The sequence below is a fragment of the Lonchura striata genome, chromosome 35, assembly GCF_046129695.1.
Source record: "Lonchura striata isolate bLonStr1 chromosome 35, bLonStr1.mat, whole genome shotgun sequence".
Lineage (NCBI taxonomy): Eukaryota > Metazoa > Chordata > Aves > Passeriformes > Estrildidae > Lonchura > Lonchura striata.
Genome location: NC_134637.1, coordinates 2,925,733 through 2,953,207, shown reverse-complemented (window position 1 = coordinate 2,953,207; position 27,475 = coordinate 2,925,733).

Genomic DNA, 27,475 nt, shown 5'->3' with positions numbered 1-27,475 from the left:
ATGAGTCTTGTCTCCCGCGCCACCCTCCAACAATCTCTGTTTTGTCTCATTGACCTTGTGAGGTCACACTGCTGTCTATGATGTCACTCAGACATCTCCTTGATGTCATACATCCTCCTCTGATGTCACAATGACATCTCTATGATGTCACACAGACACCTCTGTGACATCACACTTCGATGGCTGTGATGTCGCACAGACCCTGTGGGGTCACAAAGCTTTTTGTGATGTCACAAAGACATCTCTGTGATGTCACTCAGACACCTCTGTGATGTTACAGAGACCCTTCGAAGTCACACAGCTTTTTCTGATGACACAAAGATATCTCTGTGACGGCACACCGCTCACTGTGATGCCGCACTGACAACACTGTGATGTCACACAATTCTATTTGATGTCACACTGACTCCTCTATGGTTGCACAGATCCTCCTTTGATGTTACAATGACATCTCTCTGATGCCACACTGACACATCTGTGACGTCACACAGCTCACAGTGATATCACATGGACATCTCTGTGATGTCGCACAGCCCTTCATGATATCACATTGACATTTCTGTGAGGTCACAGGGCTTTTAGTGATGTCACACAGACATCTCTGTGATGTCACAGAACTTCCTGTGATGTCCCAGAGCTATCTCTCTGACGTCACACTGACATCTCTGTGAGGTCACATTGACCTTGTGAGGTCACACAGCTGTCTATGATGTCACACGGACATCTCTGTGATGCCACACAACCTCCTCTGACATCACAGTGACATCTCTATGATGTCACACTGACACCTCTGTGACGTCACACTTAGATGGCTGTGATGTCGCACAGACCCTCTGAGGTCACAAATCTTTTTGTGATGTCACAATGACATCTCTGTCATGTCACTCAGACACCTCTGTGATGTCACAGTGACCCTGTGAGGTTACACATCTTTTTGAGATGCCACACTGACATCTCTGTGATGTCACACAGCTCTCTGAGATGTCACATGGACATCCCTGTGATGTTGCACCAAGATCTGTGAAGTCACACAGCCTCCTCCTCTGATCTCACAATTACAGCTCTATGATGTCACACTGATGCCTCCAGAACGTCACACAGCTCTCTGTGATATCACATAGACTTCCTTTTGATGGTTCACAGCTCTCTGTGATGTCACACTGACTTCTCTGTGAAGTCACACAGCCTCCTCCTCTGATCTCACAATTACATCTCTATGATGTCACACGGATGCCTCCAGAACGTCACACAGCTCCCTGTGATACCACATGGACGTCTCTGGGATGTCACACAGCTCTCTGTGATGTCACACTGAAATCTCTGTGAAAGCACTCAGCTTTTAGGAATGTCACACTTATATCTTTGTGATGTCACCAATAAACTTCTGCGATGTTACACAACTTCCTGTGACGTCACAGAGATATCTCTGTGACGTCACACTGACATCTCTTGAAGAGAGCTTGACAGAGGAATGGTTGTACAACAGGGGACATGATGCTGTAAAATTAATCCAAGTAGGGAGGGCTACGTGACTGCTGCAAAGTTCGCATGACCCTGAAGAGTAGATGGTGTGCAGAAAGCAGGATATTGAAACTGCTTGGTATGTAGAAGTAGATAGAGAAGAACAAAGAAGTACTAAGCTGTTCTAGCTGCAAGGCCAGCTGGACAGGCAAGTATCATTCACAAAGATACTTTTAAGATAATAGTACAAGTCACATAGCAACCACTCATGAGCTCGGCTTTTGCAATATGTACGACCTAATTAACAAACATCTATAAACTGTGTAATCTGTCACAATAAACTGAGACTTGATGATCATGATAGCATGAGTCTTGTCTCCCGCGCCACCCTCCAACAATCTCTGTTTTGTCTCATTGACCTTGTGAGGTCACACAGCTGTCTATGATGTCACTCAGACATCTCCTTGATGTCATACATCCTCCTCTGATGTCACAATGACATCTCTATGATGTCACACAGACACCTCTGTGACGTCACACTTAGGTGGCTGTGATGTCGCACAGACCCTGTGGGGTCACAAAGCTTTTTGTGATGTCACAAAGACATCTCTGTGATGTCACTCAGACACCTCTGTGATGTTACAGAGACCCTTCGAAGTCACGCAGCTTTTTCTGATGACACAAAGATATCTCTGCGACGGCACACCGCTCACTGTGATGCCGCACTGACAACACTGTGATGTCACACAATTCTATTTGATGTCACACTGACTCCCCTATGGTTGCACAGATCCCCCTTTGATGTGACAATGACATCTCTCTGATGCCACACTGACACATCTGTGACGTCACACAGCTCACAGTGATATCACATGGACATCTCTGTGATGTCGCACAGCCCTTCATGATGTCACATTGACATTTCTGTGAGGTCACAGGGCTTTTAGTGATGTCACACAGACATCTCTGTGATGTCACAGAACTTCCTGTGATGTCCCAGAGCTATCTCTCTGACGTCACACTGACATCTCTGTGAGGTCACATTGACCTTGTGAGGTCACACAGCTGTCTGTGATGTCACACGGACATCTCTGTGATGCCACACAACCTCCTCTGACATCACAGTGACATCTCTATGATGTCACACTGACACCTCTGTGACGTCACACTTAGATGGCTGTGATGTCGCACAGACCCTCTGAGGTCACAAATCTTTTGGTGATGTCACAATGACATCTCTGTGATGTCACTCAGACACCTCTGTGATGTCACAGTGACCCTGTGAGGTTACACATCTTTTTGAGATGCCACACTGACATCTCTGTGATGTCACACAGCTCTCTGAGATGCCACATGGACATCCCTGTGATGTTGCACCAATATCTGTGAAGTCACACAGCCTCCTCCTCTGATCTCACAATTACATCTCTATGATGTCACACTGATGCCTCCAGAACGTCACACAGCTCTCTGTGATAACACATGGACGTCTCTGGGATGTCACACAGCTCTCTGTGATGTCACACTGAAATCTCTGTGGAAGCACTCAGCTTTTAGGAATGTCACACTTATATCTTTGTGATGTCACCAATAAACTTCTGCGATGTTACACAACTTCCTGTGATGTCACAGAGATAGCTCTGTGATGTCACACTGACATCTCTTGAAGAGAGCTTGACAGAGGAATGGTTGTACAACAGGGGACATGATGCTGTAAAATTAATCCAAGTAGGGAGGGCTACGTGACTGCTGCAAAGTTCGCATGACCCTGAAGAGTAGATGGTGTGCAGAAAGCAGGATATTGAAACTGCTTGGTATGTAGAAGTAGATAGAGAAGAACAAAGAAGTACTAAGCTGTTCTAGCTGCAAGGCCAGCTGGACAGGCAAGTATCATTCACAAAGATACTTTTAAGATAATAGTACAAGTCACATAGCAACCACTCATGAGCTCGGCTTTTGCAATATGTACGACCTAATTAACAAACATATATAAACTGTGTAATCTGTCACAATAAACTGAGACTTGATGATCATGATTGCATGAGTCTTGTCTCCCGCGCCACCCTCCAACAATCTCTGTTTTGTCTCATTGACCTTGTGAGGTCACACTGCTGTCTATGATGTCACTCAGACATCTCCTTGATGTCATACATCCTCCTCTGATGTCACAATGACATCTCTATGATGTCACACAGACACCTCTGTGACATCACACTTCGATGGCTGTGATGTCGCACAGACCCTGTGGGGTCACAAAGCTTTTTGTGATGTCACAAAGACATCTCTGTGATGTCACTCAGACACCTCTGTGATGTTACAGAGACCCTTCGAAGTCACACAGCTTTTTCTGATGACACAAAGATATCTCTGTGACGGCACACCGCTCACTGTGATGCCGCACTGACAACACTGTGATGTCACACAATTCTATTTGATGTCACACTGACTCCTCTATGGTTGCACAGATCCTCCTTTGATGTTACAATGACATCTCTCTGATGCCACACTGACACATCTGTGACGTCACACAGCTCACAGTGATATCACATGGACATCTCTGTGATGTCGCACAGCCCTTCATGATATCACATTGACATTTCTGTGAGGTCACAGGGCTTTTAGTGATGTCACACAGACATCTCTGTGATGTCACAGAACTTCCTGTGATGTCCCAGAGCTATCTCTCTGACGTCACACTGACATCTCTGTGAGGTCACATTGACCTTGTGAGGTCACACAGCTGTCTATGATGTCACACGGACATCTCTGTGATGCCACACAACCTCCTCTGACATCACAGTGACATCTCTATGATGTCACACTGACACCTCTGTGACGTCACACTTAGATGGCTGTGATGTCGCACAGACCCTCTGAGGTCACAAATCTTTTTGTGATGTCACAATGACATCTCTGTCATGTCACTCAGACACCTCTGTGATGTCACAGTGACCCTGTGAGGTTACACATCTTTTTGAGATGCCACACTGACATCTCTGTGATGTCACACAGCTCTCTGAGATGTCACATGGACATCCCTGTGATGTTGCACCAAGATCTGTGAAGTCACACAGCCTCCTCCTCTGATCTCACAATTACAGCTCTATGATGTCACACTGATGCCTCCAGAACGTCACACAGCTCTCTGTGATATCACATAGACTTCCTTTTGATGGTTCACAGCTCTCTGTGATGTCACACTGACTTCTCTGTGAAGTCACACAGCCTCCTCCTCTGATCTCACAATTACATCTCTATGATGTCACACGGATGCCTCCAGAACGTCACACAGCTCCCTGTGATACCACATGGACGTCTCTGGGATGTCACACAGCTCTCTGTGATGTCACACTGAAATCTCTGTGAAAGCACTCAGCTTTTAGGAATGTCACACTTATATCTTTGTGATGTCACCAATAAACTTCTGCGATGTTACACAACTTCCTGTGACGTCACAGAGATATCTCTGTGACGTCACACTGACATCTCTTGAAGAGAGCTTGACAGAGGAATGGTTGTACAACAGGGGACATGATGCTGTAAAATTAATCCAAGTAGGGAGGGCTACGTGACTGCTGCAAAGTTCGCATGACCCTGAAGAGTAGATGGTGTGCAGAAAGCAGGATATTGAAACTGCTTGGTATGTAGAAGTAGATAGAGAAGAACAAAGAAGTACTAAGCTGTTCTAGCTGCAAGGCCAGCTGGACAGGCAAGTATCATTCACAAAGATACTTTTAAGATAATAGTACAAGTCACATAGCAACCACTCATGAGCTCGGCTTTTGCAATATGTACGACCTAATTAACAAACATCTATAAACTGTGTAATCTGTCACAATAAACTGAGACTTGATGATCATGATAGCATGAGTCTTGTCTCCCGCGCCACCCTCCAACAATCTCTGTTTTGTCTCATTGACCTTGTGAGGTCACACAGCTGTCTATGATGTCACTCAGACATCTCCTTGATGTCATACATCCTCCTCTGATGTCACAATGACATCTCTATGATGTCACACAGACACCTCTGTGACGTCACACTTAGGTGGCTGTGATGTCGCACAGACCCTGTGGGGTCACAAAGCTTTTTGTGATGTCACAAAGACATCTCTGTGATGTCACTCAGACACCTCTGTGATGTTACAGAGACCCTTCGAAGTCACACAGCTTTTTCTGATGACACAAAGATATCTCTGCGACGGCACACCGCTCACTGTGATGCCGCACTGACAACACTGTGATGTCACACAATTCTATTTGATGTCACACTGACTCCCCTATGGTTGCACAGATCCCCCTTTGATGTGACAATGACATCTCTCTGATGCCACACTGACACATCTGTGACGTCACACAGCTCACAGTGATATCACATGGACATCTCTGTGATGTCGCACAGCCCTTCATGATGTCACATTGACATTTCTGTGAGGTCACAGGGCTTTTAGTGATGTCACACAGACATCTCTGTGATGTCACAGAACTTCCTGTGATGTCCCAGAGCTATCTCTCTGACGTCACACTGACATCTCTGTGAGGTCACATTGACCTTGTGAGGTCACACAGCTGTCTGTGATGTCACACGGACATCTCTGTGATGCCACACAACCTCCTCTGACATCACAGTGACATCTCTATGATGTCACACTGACACCTCTGTGACGTCACACTTAGATGGCTGTGATGTCGCACAGACCCTCTGAGGTCACAAATCTTTTGGTGATGTCACAATGACATCTCTGTCATGTCACTCAGACACCTCTGTGATGTCACAGTGACCCTGTGAGGTTACACATCTTTTTGAGATGCCACACTGACATCTCTGTGATGTCACACAGCTCTCTGAGATGTCACATGGACATCCCTGTGATGTTGCACCAAGATCTGTGAAGTCACACAGCCTCCTCCTCTGATCTCACAATTACATCTCTATGATGTCACACTGATGCCTCCAGAACGTCACACAGCTCTCTGTGATATCACATGGACTTCCCTGTGATGGTTCACAGCTCTCTGTGATGTCACACTGACTTCTCTGTGAAGTCACACAGCCTCCTCCTCTGATCTCACAATTACATCTCTATGATGTCACACGGATGCCTCCATAATGTCACACAGCTCCCTGTGATACCACATGGACGTCTCGGGGATGTCACACAGCTCTCTGTGATGTCACACTGAAATCTCTGTGAAAGCACTCAGCTTTTAGGAATGTCACACTTATATCTTTGTGATGTCACCAATAAACTTCTGTGATGTTACACAACTTCCTGTGATGTCACAGAGATATCTCTGTGACGTCACACTGACATCTCTTGAAGAGAGCTTGACAGAGGAATGGTTGTACAACAGGGGACATGATGCTGTAAAATTAATCCAAGTAGGGAGGGCTACGTGACTGCTGCAAAGTTCGCATGACCCTGAAGAGTAGATGGTGTGCAGAAAGCAGGATATTGAAACTGCTTGGTATGTAGAAGTAGATAGAGAAGAACAAAGAAGTACTAAGCTGTTCTAGCTGCAAGGCCAGCTGGACAGGCAAGTATCATTCACAAAGATACTTTTAAGATAATAGTACAAGTCACATAGCAACCACTCATGAGCTCGGCTTTTGCAATATGTACAACCTAATTAACAAACATCTATAAACTGTGTAATCTGTCACAATAAACTGAGACTTGATGATCATGATAGCATGAGTCTTGTCTCCCGCGCCACCCTCCAACAATCTCTGTTTTGTCTCATTGACCTTGTGAGGTCACACAGCTGTCTATGATGTCACTCAGACATCTCCTTGATGTCATACATCCTCCTCTGATGTCACAATGACATCTCTATGATGTCACACAGACACCTCTGTGACGTCACACTTAGGTGGCTGTGATGTCGCACAGACCCTGTGGGGTCACAAAGCTTTTGGTGATGTCACAAAGACATCTCTGTGATGTCACTCAGACACCTCTGTGATGTTACAGAGACCCTTCGAAGTCACACAGCTTTTTCTGATGACACAAAAATATCTCTGTGACGGCACACCGCTCACTGTGATGCCGCACTGACAACACTGTGATTTCACACAATTCTATTTGATGTCACACTGACTCCTCTATGGTTGCACAGATCCTCCTTTGATGTTACAATGACATCTCTCTGATGCCACACTGACACATCTGTGACGTCACACAGCTCACAGTGATATCACATGGACATCTCTGTGATGTCGCACAGCCCTTCATGATGTCACATTGACATTTCTGTGAGGTCACAGGGCTTTTAGTGATGTCACACAGACATCTCTGTGATGTCACAGAACTTCCTGTGATGTCCCAGAGCTATCTCTCTGACGTCACACTGACATCTCTGTGAGGTCACATTGACCTTGTGAGGTCACACAGCTGTCTATGATGTCACACGGACACCTCTGTGATGCCACACAACCTCCTCTGACATCACAGTGACATCTCTATGATGTCACACTGACACCTCTGTGACGTCACACTTAGATGGCTGTGATGTCGCACAGACCCTCTGAGGTCACAAATCTTTTTGTGATGTCACAATGACATCTCTGTCATGTCACTCAGACACCTCTGTGATGTCACAGTGACCCTGTGAGGTTACACATCTTTTTGAGATGCCACACTGACATCTCTGTGATGTCACACAGCTCTCTGAGATGTCACATGGACATCCCTGTGATGTTGCACCAAGATCTGTGAAGTCACACTGCCTCCTCCTCTGATCTCACAATTACATCTCTATGATGTCACACTGATGCCTCCAGAACGTCACACAGCTCTCTGTGATATCACATAGACTTCCTTTTGATGGTTCACAGCTCTCTGTGATGTCACACTGACTTCTCTGTGAAGTCACACAGCCTCCTCCTCTGATCTCACAATTACATCTCTATGATGTCACACGGATGCCTCCATAACGTCACACAGCTCCCTGTGATACCACATGGACGTCTCGGGGATGTCACACAGCTCTCTGTGATGTCACACTGAAATCTCTGTGAAAGCACTCAGCTTTTAGGAATGTCACACTTATATCTTTGTGATGTCACCAATAAACTTCTGTGATGTTACACAACTTCCTGTGATGTCACAGAGATATCTCTGTGACGTCACACTGACATCTCTTGAAGAGAGCTTGACCGAGGAATGGTTGTACAACAGGGGACATGATGCTGTAAAATTAATCCAACTAGGGAGGGCTACGTGAGTGCTGCAAAGTTCGCATGACCCTGAAGAGTAGATGGTGTGCAGAAAGCAGGATATTGAAACTGCTTGGTATGTAGAAGTAGATAGAGAAGAACAAAGAAGTACTAAGCTGTTCTAGCTGCAAGGCCAGCTGGACAGGCAAGTATCATTCACAAAGATACTTTTAAGATAAGAGTACAAGTCACATAGCAACCACTCATGAGCTCGGCTTTTGCAATATGTACGACCTAATTAACAAACATCTATAAACTGTGTAATCTGTCACAATAAACTGAGACTTGATGATCATGATAGCATGAGTCTTGTCTCCTGCGGCAGCCTCCAACAATCTCTGTTTTGTCTCATTGACCTTGTGAGGTCACACAGCTGTCTATGATGTCACTCAGACATCTCCTTGATGTCATACATCCTCCTCTGATGTCACAATGACATCTCTATGATGTCACACAGACACCTCTGTGACGTCACACTTAGATGGCTGTAATGTCGCACAGACCCTGTGGGGTCACAAAGCTTTTTGTGATGTCACAAAGACATCTCTGTGATGTCACTCAGACACCTCTGTGATGTTACAGAGACCCTTCGAAGTCACACAGCTTTTTCTGATGACACAAAGATATCTCTGCGACGGCACACCGCTCACTGTGATGCCGCACTGACAACACTGTGATGTCACACAATTCTATTTGATGTCACACTGACTCCCCTATGGTTGCACAGATCCCCCTTTGATGTGACAATGACATCTCTCTGATGCCACACTGACACATCTGTGACGTCACACAGCTCACAGTGATATCACATGGACATCTCTGTGATGTCGCACAGCCCTTCATGATGTCACATTGACATTTCTGTGAGGTCACAGGGCTTTTAGTGATGTCACACAGACATCTCTGTGATGTCACAGAACTTCCTGTGATGTCCCAGAGCTATCTCTCTGACGTCACACTGACATCTCTGTGAGGTCACATTGACCTTGTGAGGTCACACAGCTGTCTGTGATGTCACACGGACATCTCTGTGATGCCACACAACCTCCTCTGACATCACAGTGACATATCTATGATGTCACACTGACACCTCTGTGACGTCACACTTAGATGGCTGTGATGTCGCACAGACCCTCTGAGGTCACAAATCTTTTGGTGATGTCACAATGACATCTCTGTGATGTCACTCAGACACCTCTGTGATGTCACAGTGACCCTGTGAGGTTACACATCTTTTTGAGATGCCACACTGACATCTCTGTGATGTCACACAGCTCTCTGAGATGCCACATGGACATCCCTGTGATGTTGCACCAATATCTGTGAAGTCACACAGCCTCCTCCTCTCATCTCACAATTACATCTCTATGATGTCACACTGATGCCTCCAGAACATCACACAGCTCTCTGTGATATCACATAGACTTCCTTTTGATGGTTCACAGCTCTCTGTGATGTCACACTGACTTCTCTGTGAAGTCACACAGCCTCCTCCTCTGATCTCACAATTACATCTCTATGATGTCACACGGATGCCTCCATAACGTCACACAGCTCCCTGTGATACCACATGGACGTCTCTGGGATGTCACACAGCTCTCTGTGATGTCACACTGAAATCTCTGTGAAAGCACTCAGCTTTTAGGAATGTCACACTTATATCTTTGTGATGTCACCAATAAACTTCTGTGATGTTACACAACTTCCTGTGATGTCACAGAGATATCTCTGTGACGTCACACTGACATCTCTTGAAGAGAGCTTGACCGAGGAATGGTTGTACAACAGGGGACATGATGCTGTAAAATTAATCCAACTAGGGAGGGCTACGTGAGTGCTGCAAAGTTCGCATGACCCTGAAGAGTAGATGGTGTGCAGAAAGCAGGATATTGAAACTGCTTGGTATGTAGAAGTAGATAGAGAAGAACAAAGAAGTACTAAGCTGTTCTAGCTGCAAGGCCAGCTGGACAGGCAAGTATCATTCACAAAGATACTTTTAAGATAAGAGTACAAGTCACATAGCAACCACTCATGAGCTCGGCTTTTGCAATATGTACGACCTAATTAACAAACATCTATAAACTGTGTAATCTGTCACAATAAACTGAGACTTGATGATCATGATAGCATGAGTCTTGTCTCCTGCGGCAGCCTCCAACAATCTCTGTTTTGTCTCATTGACCTTGTGAGGTCACACAGCTGTCTATGATGTCACTCAGACATCTTGATGTCATACATCCTCCTCTGATGTCACAATGACATCTCTATGATGTCACACAGACACCTCTGTGACGTCACACTTCTATGGCTGTAATGTCGCACAGACCCTGTGGGGTCACAAAGCTTTTTGTGATGTCACAAAGACATCTCTGTGATGTCACTCAGACACCTCTGTGATGTTACAGAGACCCTTCGAAGTCACACAGCTTTTTCTGATGACACAAAGATATCTCTGTGACGGCACACCGCTCACTGTGATGCCGCACTGACAACACTGTGATTTCACACAATTCTATTTGATGTCACACTGACTCCTCTATGGTTGCACAGATCCTCCTTTGATGTTACAATGACATCTCTCTGATGCCACACTGACACATCTGTGACGTCACACAGCTCACAGTGATATCACATGGACATCTCTGTGATGTCGCACAGCCCTTCATGATATCACATTGACATTTCTGTGAGGTCACAGGGCTTTTAGTGATGTCACACAGACATCTCTGTGATGTCACAGAACTTCCTGTGATGTCCCAGAGCTATCTCTCTGACGTCACACTGACATCTCTGTGAGGTCACATTGACTTTGTGAGGTCACACAGCTGTCTATGATGTCACACGGACGTCTCTGTGATGCCACACAACCTCCTCTGACATCACAGTGACATCTCTATGATGTCACACTGACACCTCTGTGACATCACACTTAGATGGCTGTGATGTCGCACAGACCCTCTGAGGTCACAAATCTTTTTGTGATGTCACAATGACATCTCTGTCATGTCACTCAGACACCTCTGTGATGTCACAGTGACCCTGTGAGGTTACACATCTTTTTCAGATGCCACACTGACATCTCTGTGATGTCACACAGCTCTCTGAGATGTCACATGGACATCCCTGTGATGTTGCACCAATATCTGTGAAGTCACACAGCCTCCTCCTCTGATCTCACAATTACATCTCTATGATGTCACACTGATGCCTCCAGAACGTCACACAGCTCTCTGTGATACCACATGGACGTCTCTGGGATGTCACACAGCTCTCTGTGATGTCACACTGAAATCTCTGTGAAAGCAGTCAGCTTTTAGGAATGTCACACTTATATCATTGTGATGTCACCAATAAACTTCTGCGATGTTACACAACTTCCTGTGATGTCACAGAGATATCTCTGTGACGTCACACTGACATCTCTTGAAGAGAGCTTGACAGAGGAATGGTTGTACAACAGGGGACATGATGCTTTAAAATTAATCCAACTAGGGAGGGCTACGTGACTGCTGCAAAGTTCGCATGACCCTGAAGAGTAGATGGTGTGCAGAAAGCAGGATATTGAAACTGCTTGGTATGTAGAAGTAGATAGAGAAGAACAAAGAAGTACTAAGCTGTTCTAGCTGCAAGGCCAGCTGGACAGGCAAGTATCATGCACAAAGATACTTTTAAGATAAGAGTACAAGTCACATAGCAACCACTCTTGAGCTCGGCTTTTGCAATATGTATGTCCTAATTAACAAACATATATAAACTGTGTAATCTGTCACAATAAACTGAGACTTGATGATCATGATAGCATGAGTCTTGTCTCCCGCGGCAGCCTCCAACAATCTCTGTTTTGTCTCATTGACCTTGTGAGGTCACACAGCTGTCTATGATGTCACTCAGACATCTCCTTGATGTCATACATCCTCCTCTGATGTCACAATGACATCTCTATGATGTCACACAGACACCTCTGTGACGTCACACTTTGATGGCTGTGATGTCGCACAGACCCTGTGGGGTCACAAAGCTTTTTGTGATGTCACAAAGACATCTCTGTGATGTCACTCAGACACCTCTGTGATGTTACAGAGACCCTTCGAAGTCACACAGCTTTTTCTGATGACACAAAGATATCTCTGTGACGGCACACCGCTCACTGTGATGCCGCACTGACAACACTGTGATGTCACACAATTCTATTTGATGTCACACTGACTCCTCTATGGTTGCACAGATCCTCCTTTGATGTTACAATGACATCTCTCTGATGCCACACTGACACATCTGTGACGTCACACAGCTCACAGTGATATCACATGGACATCTCTGTGATGTCGCACAGCCCTTCATGATGTCACATTGACATTTCTGTGAGGTCACAGGGCTTTTAGTGATGTCACACAGACATCTCTGTGATGTCACAGAACTTCCTGTGATGTCCCAGAGCTATCTCTCTGACGTCACACTGACATCTCTGTGAGGTCACATTGACCTTGTGAGGTCACACAGCTGTCTGTGATGTCACACGGACATCTCTGTGATGCCACACAACCTCCTCTGACATCACAGTGACATATCTATGATGTCACACTGACACCTCTGTGACGTCACACTTAGATGGCTGTGATGTCGCACAGACCCTCTGAGGTCACAAATCTTTTGGTGATGTCACAATGACATCTCTGTGATGTCACTCAGACACCTCTGTGATGTCACAGTGACCCTGTGAGGTTACACATCTTTTTGAGATGCCACACTGACATCTCTGTGATGTCACACAGCTCTCTGAGATGCCACATGGACATCCCTGTGATGTTGCACCAATATCTGTGAAGTCACACAGCCTCCTCCTCTCATCTCACAATTACATCTCTATGATGTCACACTGATGCCTCCAGAACATCACACAGCTCTCTGTGATATCACATAGACTTCCTTTTGATGGTTCACAGCTCTCTGTGATGTCACACTGACTTCTCTGTGAAGTCACACAGCCTCCTCCTCTGATCTCACAATTACATCTCTATGATGTCACACGGATGCCTCCATAACGTCACACAGCTCCCTGTGATACCACATGGACGTCTCTGGGATGTCACACAGCTCTCTGTGATGTCACACTGAAATCTCTGTGAAAGCACTCAGCTTTTAGGAATGTCACACTTATATCTTTGTGATGTCACCAATAAACTTCTGTGATGTTACACAACTTCCTGTGATGTCACAGAGATATCTCTGTGACGTCACACTGACATCTCTTGAAGAGAGCTTGACCGAGGAATGGTTGTACAACAGGGGACATGATGCTGTAAAATTAATCCAACTAGGGAGGGCTACGTGAGTGCTGCAAAGTTCGCATGACCCTGAAGAGTAGATGGTGTGCAGAAAGCAGGATATTGAAACTGCTTGGTATGTAGAAGTAGATAGAGAAGAACAAAGAAGTACTAAGCTGTTCTAGCTGCAAGGCCAGCTGGACAGGCAAGTATCATTCACAAAGATACTTTTAAGATAAGAGTACAAGTCACATAGCAACCACTCATGAGCTCGGCTTTTGCAATATGTACGACCTAATTAACAAACATCTATAAACTGTGTAATCTGTCACAATAAACTGAGACTTGATGATCATGATAGCATGAGTCTTGTCTCCTGCGGCAGCCTCCAACAATCTCTGTTTTGTCTCATTGACCTTGTGAGGTCACACAGCTGTCTATGATGTCACTCAGACATCTTGATGTCATACATCCTCCTCTGATGTCACAATGACATCTCTATGATGTCACACAGACACCTCTGTGACGTCACACTTCTATGGCTGTAATGTCGCACAGACCCTGTGGGGTCACAAAGCTTTTTGTGATGTCACAAAGACATCTCTGTGATGTCACTCAGACACCTCTGTGATGTTACAGAGACCCTTCGAAGTCACACAGCTTTTTCTGATGACACAAAGATATCTCTGCGACGGCACACCGCTCACTGTGATGCCGCACTGACAACACTGTGATTTCACACAATTCTATTTGATGTCACACTGACTCCTCTATGGTTGCACAGATCCTCCTTTGATGTTACAATGACATCTCTCTGATGCCACACTGACACATCTGTGACGTCACACAGCTCACAGTGATATCACATGGACATCTCTGTGATGTCGCACAGCCCTTCATGATATCACATTGACATTTCTGTGAGGTCACAGGGCTTTTAGTGATGTCACACAGACATCTCTGTGATGTCACAGAACTTCCTGTGATGTCCCAGAGCTATCTCTCTGACGTCACACTGACATCTCTGTGAGGTCACATTGACTTTGTGAGGTCACACAGCTGTCTATGATGTCACACGGACGTCTCTGTGATGCCACACAACCTCCTCTGACATCACAGTGACATCTCTATGATGTCACACTGACACCTCTGTGACATCACACTTAGATGGCTGTGATGTCGCACAGACCCTCTGAGGTCACAAATCTTTTTGTGATGTCACAATGACATCTCTGTCATGTCACTCAGACACCTCTGTGATGTCACAGTGACCCTGTGAGGTTACACATCTTTTTCAGATGCCACACTGACATCTCTGTGATGTCACACAGCTCTCTGAGATGTCACATGGACATCCCTGTGATGTTGCACCAATATCTGTGAAGTCACACAGCCTCCTCCTCTGATCTCACAATTACATCTCTATGATGTCACACTGATGCCTCCAGAACGTCACACAGCTCTCTGTGATACCACATGGACGTCTCTGGGATGTCACACAGCTCTCTGTGATGTCACACTGAAATCTCTGTGAAAGCAGTCAGCTTTTAGGAATGTCACACTTATATCATTGTGATGTCACCAATAAACTTCTGCGATGTTACACAACTTCCTGTGATGTCACAGAGATATCTCTGTGACGTCACACTGACATCTCTTGAAGAGAGCTTGACAGAGGAATGGTTGTACAACAGGGGACATGATGCTTTAAAATTAATCCAACTAGGGAGGGCTACGTGACTGCTGCAAAGTTCGCATGACCCTGAAGAGTAGATGGTGTGCAGAAAGCAGGATATTGAAACTGCTTGGTATGTAGAAGTAGATAGAGAAGAACAAAGAAGTACTAAGCTGTTCTAGCTGCAAGGCCAGCTGGACAGGCAAGTATCATGCACAAAGATACTTTTAAGATAAGAGTACAAGTCACATAGCAACCACTCTTGAGCTCGGCTTTTGCAATATGTATGTCCTAATTAACAAACATATATAAACTGTGTAATCTGTCACAATAAACTGAGACTTGATGATCATGATAGCATGAGTCTTGTCTCCCGCGGCAGCCTCCAACAATCTCTGTTTTGTCTCATTGACCTTGTGAGGTCACACAGCTGTCTATGATGTCACTCAGACATCTCCTTGATGTCATACATCCTCCTCTGATGTCACAATGACATCTCTATGATGTCACACAGACACCTCTGTGACGTCACACTTTGATGGCTGTGATGTCGCACAGACCCTGTGGGGTCACAAAGCTTTTTGTGATGTCACAAAGACATCTCTGTGATGTCACTCAGACACCTCTGTGATGTTACAGAGACCCTTCGAAGTCACACAGCTTTTTCTGATGACACAAAGATATCTCTGTGACGGCACACCGCTCACTGTGATGCCGCACTGACAACACTGTGATGTCACACAATTCTATTTGATGTCACACTGACTCCTCTATGGTTGCACAGATCCTCCTTTGATGTTACAATGACATCTCTCTGATGCCACACTGACACATCTGTGACGTCACACAGCTCACAGTGATATCACATGGACATCTCTGTGATGTCGCACAGCCCTTCATGATGTCACAGTGACATTTCTGTGAGGTCACAGGGCTTTTAGTGATGTCACACAGACATCTCTGTGATGTCACAGAACTTCCTGTGATGTCCCAGAGCTATCTCTCTGACGTCACACTGACATCTCTGTGAGGTCACATTGACCTTGTGAGGTCACACAGCTGTCTATGATGTCACACGGACACCTCTGTGATGCCACACAACCTCCTCTGACATCACAGTGACATCTCTATGATGTCACACTGACACCTCTGTGACGTCACACTTAGATGGCTGTGATGTCGCACAGACCCTCTGAGGTCACAAATCTTTTTGTGATGTCACAATGACATCTCTGTGATGTCACTCAGACACCTCTGTGATGTCACAGTGACCCTGTGAGGTTACACATCTTTTTGAGATGCCACACTGACATCTCTGTGATGTCACACAGCTCTCTGAGATGCCACATGGACATCCCTGTGATGTTGCACCAATATCTGTGAAGTCACACAGCCTCCTCCTCTGATCTCACAATTACATCTCTATGATGTCACACTGATGCCTCCAGAACATCACACAGCTCTCTGTGATATCACATAGACTTCCTTTTGATGGTTCACAGCTCTCTGTGATGTCACACTGACTTCTCTGTGAAGTCACACAGCCTCCTCCTCTGATCTCACAATTACATCTCTATGATGTCACACGGATGCCTCCATAACGTCACACAGCTCCCTGTGATACCACATGGACGTCTCGGGGATGTCACACAGCTCTCTGTGATGTCACACTGAAATCTCTGTGAAAGCACTCAGCTTTTAGGAATGTCACACTTATATCTTTGTGATGTCACCAATAAACTTCTGTGATGTTACACAACTTCCTGTGATGTCACAGAGATATCTCTGTGACGTCACACTGACATCTCTTGAAGAGAGCTTGACCGAGGAATGGTTGTACAACAGGGGACATGATGCTGTAAAATTAATCCAACTAGGGAGGGCTACGTGACTGCTGCAAAGTTCGCATGACCCTGAAGAGTAGATGGTGTGCAGAAAGCAGGATATTGAAACTGCTTGGTATGTAGAAGTAGATAGAGAAGAACAAAGAAGTACTAAGCTGTTCTAGCTGCAAGGCCAGCTGGACAGGCAAGTATCATTCACAAAGATACTTTTAAGATAATAGTACAAGTCACATAGCAACCACTCATGAGCTCGGCTTTTGCAATATGTACGACCTAATTAACAAACATCTATAAACTGTGTAATCTGTCACAATAAACTGAGACTTGATGATCATGATAGCATGAGTCTTGTCTCCTGCGGCAGCCTCCAACAATCTCTGTTTTGTCTCATTGACCTTGTGAGGTCACACAGCTGTCTATGATGTCACTCAGACATCTCCTTGATGTCATACATCCTCCTCTGATGTCACAATGACATCTCTATGATGTCACACAGACACCTCTGTGACGTCACACTTTGATGGCTGTAATGTCGCACAGACCCTGTGGGGTCACAAAGCTTTTTGTGATGTCACAAAGACATCTCTGTGATGTCACTCAGACACCTCTGTGATGTTACAGAGACCCTTCGAAGTCACACAGCTTTTTCTGATGACACAAAGATATCTCTGCGACGGCACACCGCTCACTGTGATGCCGCACTGACAACACTGTGATGTCACACAATTCTAATTGATGTCACACTGACTCCCCTATGGTTGCACAGATCCCCCTTTGATGTTACAATGACATCTCTCTGATGCCACACTGACACATCTGTGACGTCACACAGCTCACAGTGATATCACATGGACATCTCTGTGATGTCGCACAGCCCTTCATGATGTCACATTGACATTTCTGTGAGGTCACAGGGCTTTTAGTGATGTCACACAGACATCTCTGTGATGTCACAGAACTTCCTGTGATGTCCCAGAGCTATCTCTCTGACGTCACACTGACATCTCTGTGAGGTCACATTGACCTTGTGAGGTCACACAGCTGTCTGTGATGTCACACGGACATCTCTGTGATGCCACACAACCTCCTCTGACATCACAGTGACATCTCTATGATGTCACACTGACACCTCTGTGACGTCACACTTAGATGGCTGTGATGTCGCACAGACCCTCTGAGGTCACAAATCTTTTGGTGATGTCACAATGACATCTCTGTGATGTCACTCAGACACCTCTGTGATGTCACAGTGACCCTGTGAGGTCACACATCTTTTTGAGATGCCACACTGACATCTCTGTGATGTCACACAGCTCTCTGAGATGCCACATGGACATCCCTGTGATGTTGCACCAATATCTGTGAAGTCACACAGCCTCCTCCTCTGATCTCACAATTACATCTCTATGATGTCACACTGATGCCTCCAGAACATCACACAGCTCTCTGTGATATCACATAGACTTCCTTTTGATGGTTCACAGCTCTCTGTGATGTCACACTGACTTCTCTGTGAAGTCACACAGCCTCCTCCTCTGATCTCACATTTACATCTCTATGATGTCACACGGATGCCTCCATAACGTCACACAGCTCCCTGTGATACCACATGGACGTCTCTGGGATGTCACACAGCTCTCTGTGATGTCACACTGAAATCTCTGTGAAAGCACTCAGCTTTTAGGAATGTCACACTTATATCTTTGTGATGTCACCAATAAACTTCTGTGATGTTACACAACTTCCTGTGATGTCACAGAGATATCTCTGTGACGTCACACTGACATCTCTTGAAGAGAGCTTGACCGAGGAATGGTTGTACAACAGGGGACATGATGCTGTAAAATTAATCCAACTAGGGAGGGCTACGTGACTGCTGCAAAGTTCGCATGACCCTGAAGAGTAGATGGTGTGCAGAAAGCAGGATATTGAAACTGCTTGGTATGTAGAAGTAGATAGAGAAGAACAAAGAAGTACTAAGCTGTTCTAGCTGCAAGGCCAGCTGGACAGGCAAGTATCATTCACAAAGATACTTTTAAGATAAGAGTACAAGTCACATAGCAACCACTCATGAGCTCGGCTTTTGCAATATGTACGACCTAATTAACAAACATCTATAAACTGTGTAATCTGTCACAATAAACTGAGACTTGATGATCATGATAGCATGAGTCTTGTCTCCTGCGGCAGCCTCCAACAATCTCTGTTTTGTCTCATTGACCTTGTGAGGTCACACAGCTGTCTATGATGTCACTCAGACATCTCCTTGATGTCATACATCCTCCTCTGATGTCACAATGACATCTCTATGATGTCACACAGACACCTCTGTGACGTCACACTTAGATGGCTGTAATGTCGCACAGACCCTGTGGGGTCACAAAGCTTTTTGTGATGTCACAATGACATCTCTGTGATGTCACTCAGACACCTCTGTGATGTTACAGAGACCCTTCGAAGTCACACAGCTTTTTCTGATGACACAAAGATATCTCTGCGACGGCACACCGCTCACTGTGATGCCGCACTGACAACACTGTGATTTCACACAATTCTATTTGATGTCACACTGACTCCTCTATGGTTGCACAGATCCTCCTTTGATGTTACAATGACATCTCTCTGATGCCACACTGACACATCTGTGACGTCACACAGCTCACAGTGATATCACATGGACATCTCTGTGATGTCGCACAGCCCTTCATGATGTCACATTGACATTTCTGTGAGGTCACAGGGCTTTTAGTGATGTCACACAGACATCTCTGTGATGTCACAGAACTTCCTGTGATGTCACAGAGCTATCTCTCTGACGTCACACTGACATCTCTGTGCGGTCACATTGACCTTGTGAGGTCACACAGCTGTCTGTGATGTCACACGGACATCTCTGTGATGCCACACAACCTCCTCTGACATCACAGTGACATCTCTATGATGTCACACTGACACCTCTGTGACGTCACACTTAGATGGCTGTGATGTCGCACAGACCCTCTGAGGTCACAAATCTTTTGGTGATGTCACAATGACATCTCTGTGATGTCACTCAGACACCTCTGTGATGTCACAGTGACCCTGTGAGGTCACACATCTTTTTGAGATGCCACACTGACATCTCTGTGATGTCACACAGCTCTCTGAGATGCCACATGGACATCCCTGTGATGTTGCACCAATATCTGTGAAGTCACACAGCCTCCTCCTCTGATCTCACAATTACATCTCTATGATGTCACACTGATGCCTCCAGAACATCACACAGCTCTCTGTGATATCACATAGACTTCCTTTTGATGGTTCACAGCTCTCTGTGATGTCACACTGACTTCTCTGTGAAGTCACACAGCCTCCTCCTCTGATCTCACAATTACATCTCTATGATGTCACACGGATGCCTCCATAACGTCACACAGCTCCCTGTGATACCACATGGACGTCTCTGGGATGTCACACAGCTCTCTGTGATGTCACACTGACTTCTCTGTGAAAGCACTCAGCTTTTAGGAATGTCACACTTATATCTTTGTGATGTCACCAATAAACTTCTGTGATGTTACACAACTTCCTGTGATGTCACAGAGATATCTCTGTGACGTCACACTGACATCTCTTGAAGAGAGCTTGACAGTGGAATGGTTGTACAACAGGGGACATGATGCTGTAAAATTAATCCAACTAGGGAGGGCTACGTGACTGCTGCAAAGTTCGCATGACCCTGAAGAGTAGATGGTGTGCAGAAAGCAGGATATTGAAACTGCTTGGTATGTAGAAGTAGATAGAGAAGAACAAAGAAGTACTAAGCTGTTCTAGCTGCAAGGCCAGCTGGACAGGCAAGTATCATTCACAAAGATACTTTTAAGATAAGAGTACAAGTCACATAGCAACCACTCATGAGCTCGGCTTTTGCAATATGTACGACCTAATTAACAAACATCTATAAACTGTGTAATCTGTCACAATAAACTGAGACTTGATGATCATGATAGCATGAGTCTTGTCTCCTGCGGCAGCCTCCAACAATCTCTGTTTTGTCTCATTGACCTTGTGAGGTCACACAGCTGTCTATGATGTCACTCAGACATCTCCTTGATGTCATACATCCTCCTCTGATGTCACAATGACATCTCTATGATGTCACACAGACACCTCTGTGACGTCACACTTAGATGGCTGTAATGTCGCACAGACCCTGTGGGGTCACAAAGCTTTTTGTGATGTCACAAAGACATCTCTGTGATGTCACTCAGACACCTCTGTGATGTTACAGAGACCCTTCGAAGTCACACAGCTTTTTCTGATGACACAAAGATATCTCTGCGACGGCACACCGCTCACTGTGATGCCGCACTGACAACACTGTGATTTCACACAATTCTATTTGATGTCACACTGACTCCTCTATGGTTGCACAGATCCTCCTTTGATGTTACAATGACATCTCTCTGATGCCACACTGACACATCTGTGACGTCACACAGCTCACAGTGATATCACATGGACATCTCTGTGATGTCGCACAGCCCTTCATGATGTCACATTGACATTTCTGTGAGGTCACAGGGCTTTTAGTGATGTCACACAGACATCTCTGTGATGTCACAGAACTTCCTGTGATGTCACAGAGCTATCTCTCTGACGTCACACTGACATCTCTGTGAGGTCACATTGACCTTGTGAGGTCACACAGCTGTCTATGATGTCACACGGACATCTCTGTGAAGCCACACAACCTCCTCTGACATCACAGTGACATCTCTATGATGTCACACTGACACCTCTGTGACGTCACACTTAGATGGCTGTGATGTCGCACAGACCCTCTGAGGTCACAAATCTTTTTGTGATGTCACAATGACATCTCTGTGATGTCACTCAGACACCTCTGTGATGTCACAGTGACCCTGTGAGGTTACACATCTTTTGAGATGCCACACTGACATCTCTGTGATGTCACACAGCTCTCTGAGATGTCACATGGACATCCCTGTGATGTTGCACCAAGATCTGTGAAGTCACACAGCCTCCTCCTCTGATCTCACAATTACATCTCTATGATGTCACACTGATGCCTCCAGAACGTCACACAGCTCTCTGTGATATCACATAGACTTCCTTTTGATGGTTCACAGCTCTCTGTGATGTCACACTGACTTCTCTGTGAAAGCACTCAGCTTTTAGGAATGTCACACTTATATCTTTGTGATGTCACCAATAAACTTCTGTGATGTTACACAACTTCCTGTGATGTCACAGAGATATCTCTGTGACGTCACACTGACATCTCTTGAAGAGAGTTTGACAGTGGAATGGTTGTACAACAGGGGACATGATGCTGTAAAATTAATCCAACTAGGGAGGGCTACGTGACTGCTGCAAAGTTTGTATGACCCTGAAGAGTTGATGGTGTGCAGAAAGCAGGATATTGAAACTGCTTGGTATGTAGAAGTAGATAGAGAAGAACAAAGAAGTACTAAGCTGTTCTAGCTGCAAGGCCAGCTGGACAGGCAAGTATCATTCACAAAGATACTTTTAAGATAATAGTACAAGTCACATAGCAACCACTCATGAGCTCGGCTTTTGCAATATGTACGACCTAATTAACAAACATCTATAAACTGTGTAATCTGTCACAATAAACTGAGACTTGATGATCATGATAGCATGAGTCTAGTCTCCCGCGCCACCCTCCAACAATCTCTGTTTTGTCTCATTGACCTTGTGAGGTCACACAGCTGTCTATGATGTCACTCAGACATCTCCTTGATGTCATACATCCTCCTCTGATGTCACAATGACATCTCTATGATGTCATACAGACACCTCTGTGACGTCACACTTTGATGGCTGTGATGTCGCACAGACCCTGTGGGGTCACAAAGCTTTTTGTGATGTCACAAAGACATCTCTGTGATGTCACTCAGACACCTCTGTGATGTTACAGAGACCCTTCGAAGTCACACAGCTTTTTCTGATGACACAAAGATATCTCTGTGACGTCACACCGCTCTCTGTGATGCCGCACTGACAACACTGTGATGTCACACAATTCTATTTGATGTCACACTGACTCCTCTATGGTTGCACAGATCCTCCTTTGATGTTACAATGACATCTCTCTGATGCTACACTGACACATCTGTGACCTCACACAGCTCACAGTGATATCACATGGACATCTCTGTGATGTCGCACAGCCCTTCATGATGTCACATTGACATTTCTGTGAGGTCACAGGGCTTTTAGTGATGTCACACAGACATCTCTGTGATGTCACAGAACTTCCTGTGATGTCCCAGAGCTATCTCTCTGACGTCACACTGACATCTCTGTGAGGTCACATTGACCTTGTGAGGTCACACAGCTGTCTATGATGTCACACGGACATCTCTGTGATGCCACACAACCTCCTCTGACATCACAGTGACATCTCTATGATGTCACACTGACACCTCTGTGACGTCACACTTAGATGGCTGTGATGTCGCACAGACCCTCTGAGGTCACAAATCTTTTGGTGATGTCACAATGACATCTCTGTGATGTCACTCAGACACCTCTGTGATGTCACAGTGACCCTGTGAGGTCACACATCTTTTTGAGATGCCACACTGACATCTCTGTGATGTCACACAGCTCTCTGAGATGCCACATGGACATCCCTGTGATGTTGCACCAATATCTGTGAAGTCACACAGCCTCCTCCTCTGATCTCACAATTACATCTCTATGATGTCACACTGATGCCTCCAGAACATCACACAGCTCTCTGTGATATCACATAGACTTCCTTTTGATGGTTCACAGCTCTCTGTGATGTCACACTGACTTCTCTGTGAAGTCACACAGCCTCCTCCTCTGATCTCACAATTACATCTCTATGATGTCACACGGATGCCTCCATAACGTCACACAGCTCCCTGTGATACCACATGGACGTCTCTGGGATGTCACACAGCTCTCTGTGATGTCACACTGAAATCTCTGTGAAAGCACTCAGCTTTTAGGAATGTCACACTTATATCTTTGTGATGTCACCAATAAACTTCTGTGATGTTACACAACTTCCTGTGATGTCACAGAGATATCTCTGTGACGTCACACTGACATCTCTTGAAGAGAGCTTGACCGAGGAATGGTTGTACAACAGGGGACATGATGCTGTAAAATTAATCCAACTAGGGAGGGCTACGTGACTGCTGCAAAGTTCGCATGACCCTGAAGAGTAGATGGTGTGCAGAAAGCAGGATATTGAAACTGCTTGGTATGTAGAAGTAGATAGAGAAGAACAAAGAAGTACTAAGCTGTTCTAGCTGCAAGGCCAGCTGGACAGGCAAGTATCATTCACAAAGATACTTTTAAGATAAGAGTACAAGTCACATAGCAACCACTCATGAGCTCGGCTTTTGCAATATGTACGACCTAATTAACAAACATCTATAAACTGTGTAATCTGTCACAATAAACTGAGACTTGATGATCATGATAGCATGAGTCTTGTCTCCTGCGGCAGCCTCCAACAATCTCTGTTTTGTCTCATTGACCTTGTGAGGTCACACAGCTGTCTATGATGTCACTCAGACATCTCCTTGATGTCATACATCCTCCTCTGATGTCACAATGACATCTCTATGATGTCACACAGACACCTCTGTGACGTCACACTTAGATGGCTGTAATGTCGCACAGACCCTGTGGGGTCACAAAGCTTTTTGTGATGTCACAAAGACATCTCTGTGATGTCACTCAGACACCTCTGTGATGTTACAGAGACCCTTCGAAGTCACACAGCTTTTTCTGATGACACAAAGATATCTCTGCGACGGCACACCGCTCACTGTGATGCCGCACTGACAACACTGTGATTTCACACAATTCTATTTGATGTCACACTGACTCCTCTATGGTTGCACAGATCCTCCTTTGATGTTACAATGACATCTCTCTGATGCCACACTGACACATCTGTGACGTCACACAGCTCACAGTGATATCACATGGACATCTCTGTGATGTCGCACAGCCCTTCATGATGTCACATTGACATTTCTGTGAGGTCACAGGGCTTTTAGTGATGTCACACAGACATCTCTGTGATGTCACAGAACTTCCTGTGATGTCACAGAGCTATCTCTCTGACGTCACACTGACATCTCTGTGAGGTCACATTGACCTTGTGAGGTCACACAGCTGTCTATGATGTCACACGGACATCTCTGTGAAGCCACACAACCTCCTCTGACATCACAGTGACATCTCTATGATGTCACACTGACACCTCTGTGACGTCACACTTAGATGGCTGTGATGTCGCACAGACCCTCTGAGGTCACAAATCTTTTTGTGATGTCACAATGACATCTCTGTGATGTCACTCAGACACCTCTGTGATGTCACAGTGACCCTGTGAGGTTACACATCTTTTGAGATGCCACACTGACATCTCTGTGATGTCACACAGCTCTCTGAGATGTCACATGGACATCCCTGTGATGTTGCACCAATATCTGTGAAGTCACACAGCCTCCTCCTCTGATCTCACAATTACATCTCTATGATGTCACACTGATGCCTCCAGAACGTCACACAGCTCTCTGTGATATCACATAGACTTCCTTTTGATGGTTCACAGCTAACTGTGATGTCACACTGACTTCTCTGTGAAGTCACACAGCCTCCTCCTCTCATCTCACAATTACATCTCTATGATGTCACACTGATGCCTCCAGAACGTCACACAGCTCTCTGTGATATCACATAGACTTCCTTTTGATGGTTCACAGCTCTCTGTGATGTCACACTGACTTCTCTGTGAAAGCACTCAGCTTTTAGGAATGTCACACTTATATCTTTGTGATGTCACCAATAAACTTCTGTGATGTTACACAACTTCCTGTGATGTCACAGAGATATCTCTGTGACGTCACACTGACATCTCTTGAAGAGAGTTTGACAGTGGAATGGTTGTACAACAGGGGACATGATGCTGTAAAATTAATCCAACTAGGGAGGGCTACGTGACTGCTGCAAAGTTTGTATGACCCTGAAGAGTTGATGGTGTGCAGAAAGCAGGATATTGAAACTGCTTGGTATGTAGAAGTAGATAGAGAAGAACAAAGAAGTACTAAGCTGTTCTAGCTGCAAGGCCAGCGGGACAGGCAAGTATCATTCACAAAGATACTTTTAAGATAATAGTACAAGTCACATAGCAACCACTCATGAGCTCGGCTTTTGCAATATGTACGACCTAATTAACAAACATCTATAAACTGTGTAATCTGTCACAATAAACTGAGACTTGATGATCATGATAGCATGAGTCTAGTCTCCCGCGCCACCCTCCAACAATCTCTGTTTTGTCTCATTGACCTTGTGAGGTCACACAGCTGTCTATGATGTCACTCAGACATCTCCTTGATGTCATACATCCTCCTCTGATGTCACAATGACATCTCTATGATGTCATACAGACACCTCTGTGACGTCACACTTTGATGGCTGTGATGTCGCACAGACCCTGTGGGGTCACAAAGCTTTTTGTGATGTCACAAAGACATCTCTGTGATGCCACTCAGACACCTCTGTGATGTTACAGAGACCCTTCGAAGTCACACAGCTTTTTCTGATGACACAAAGATATCTCTGTGACGTCACACCGCTCTCTGTGATGCCGCACTGACAACACTGTGATGTCACACAATTCTATTTGATGTCACACTGACTCCTCTATGGTTGCACAGATCCTCCTTTGATGTTACAATGACATCTCTCTGATGCCACACTGACACATCTGTGACGTCACACAGCTCACAGTGATATCACATGGACATCTCTGTGATGTCGCACAGCCCTTCATGATGTCACATTGACATTTCTGTGAGGTCACAGGGCTTTTAGTGATGTCACACAGACATCTCTGTGATGTCACAGAACTTCCTGTGATGTCCCAGAGCTATCTCTCTGACGTCACACTGACATCTCTGTGAGGTCACATTGACCTTGTGAGGTCACA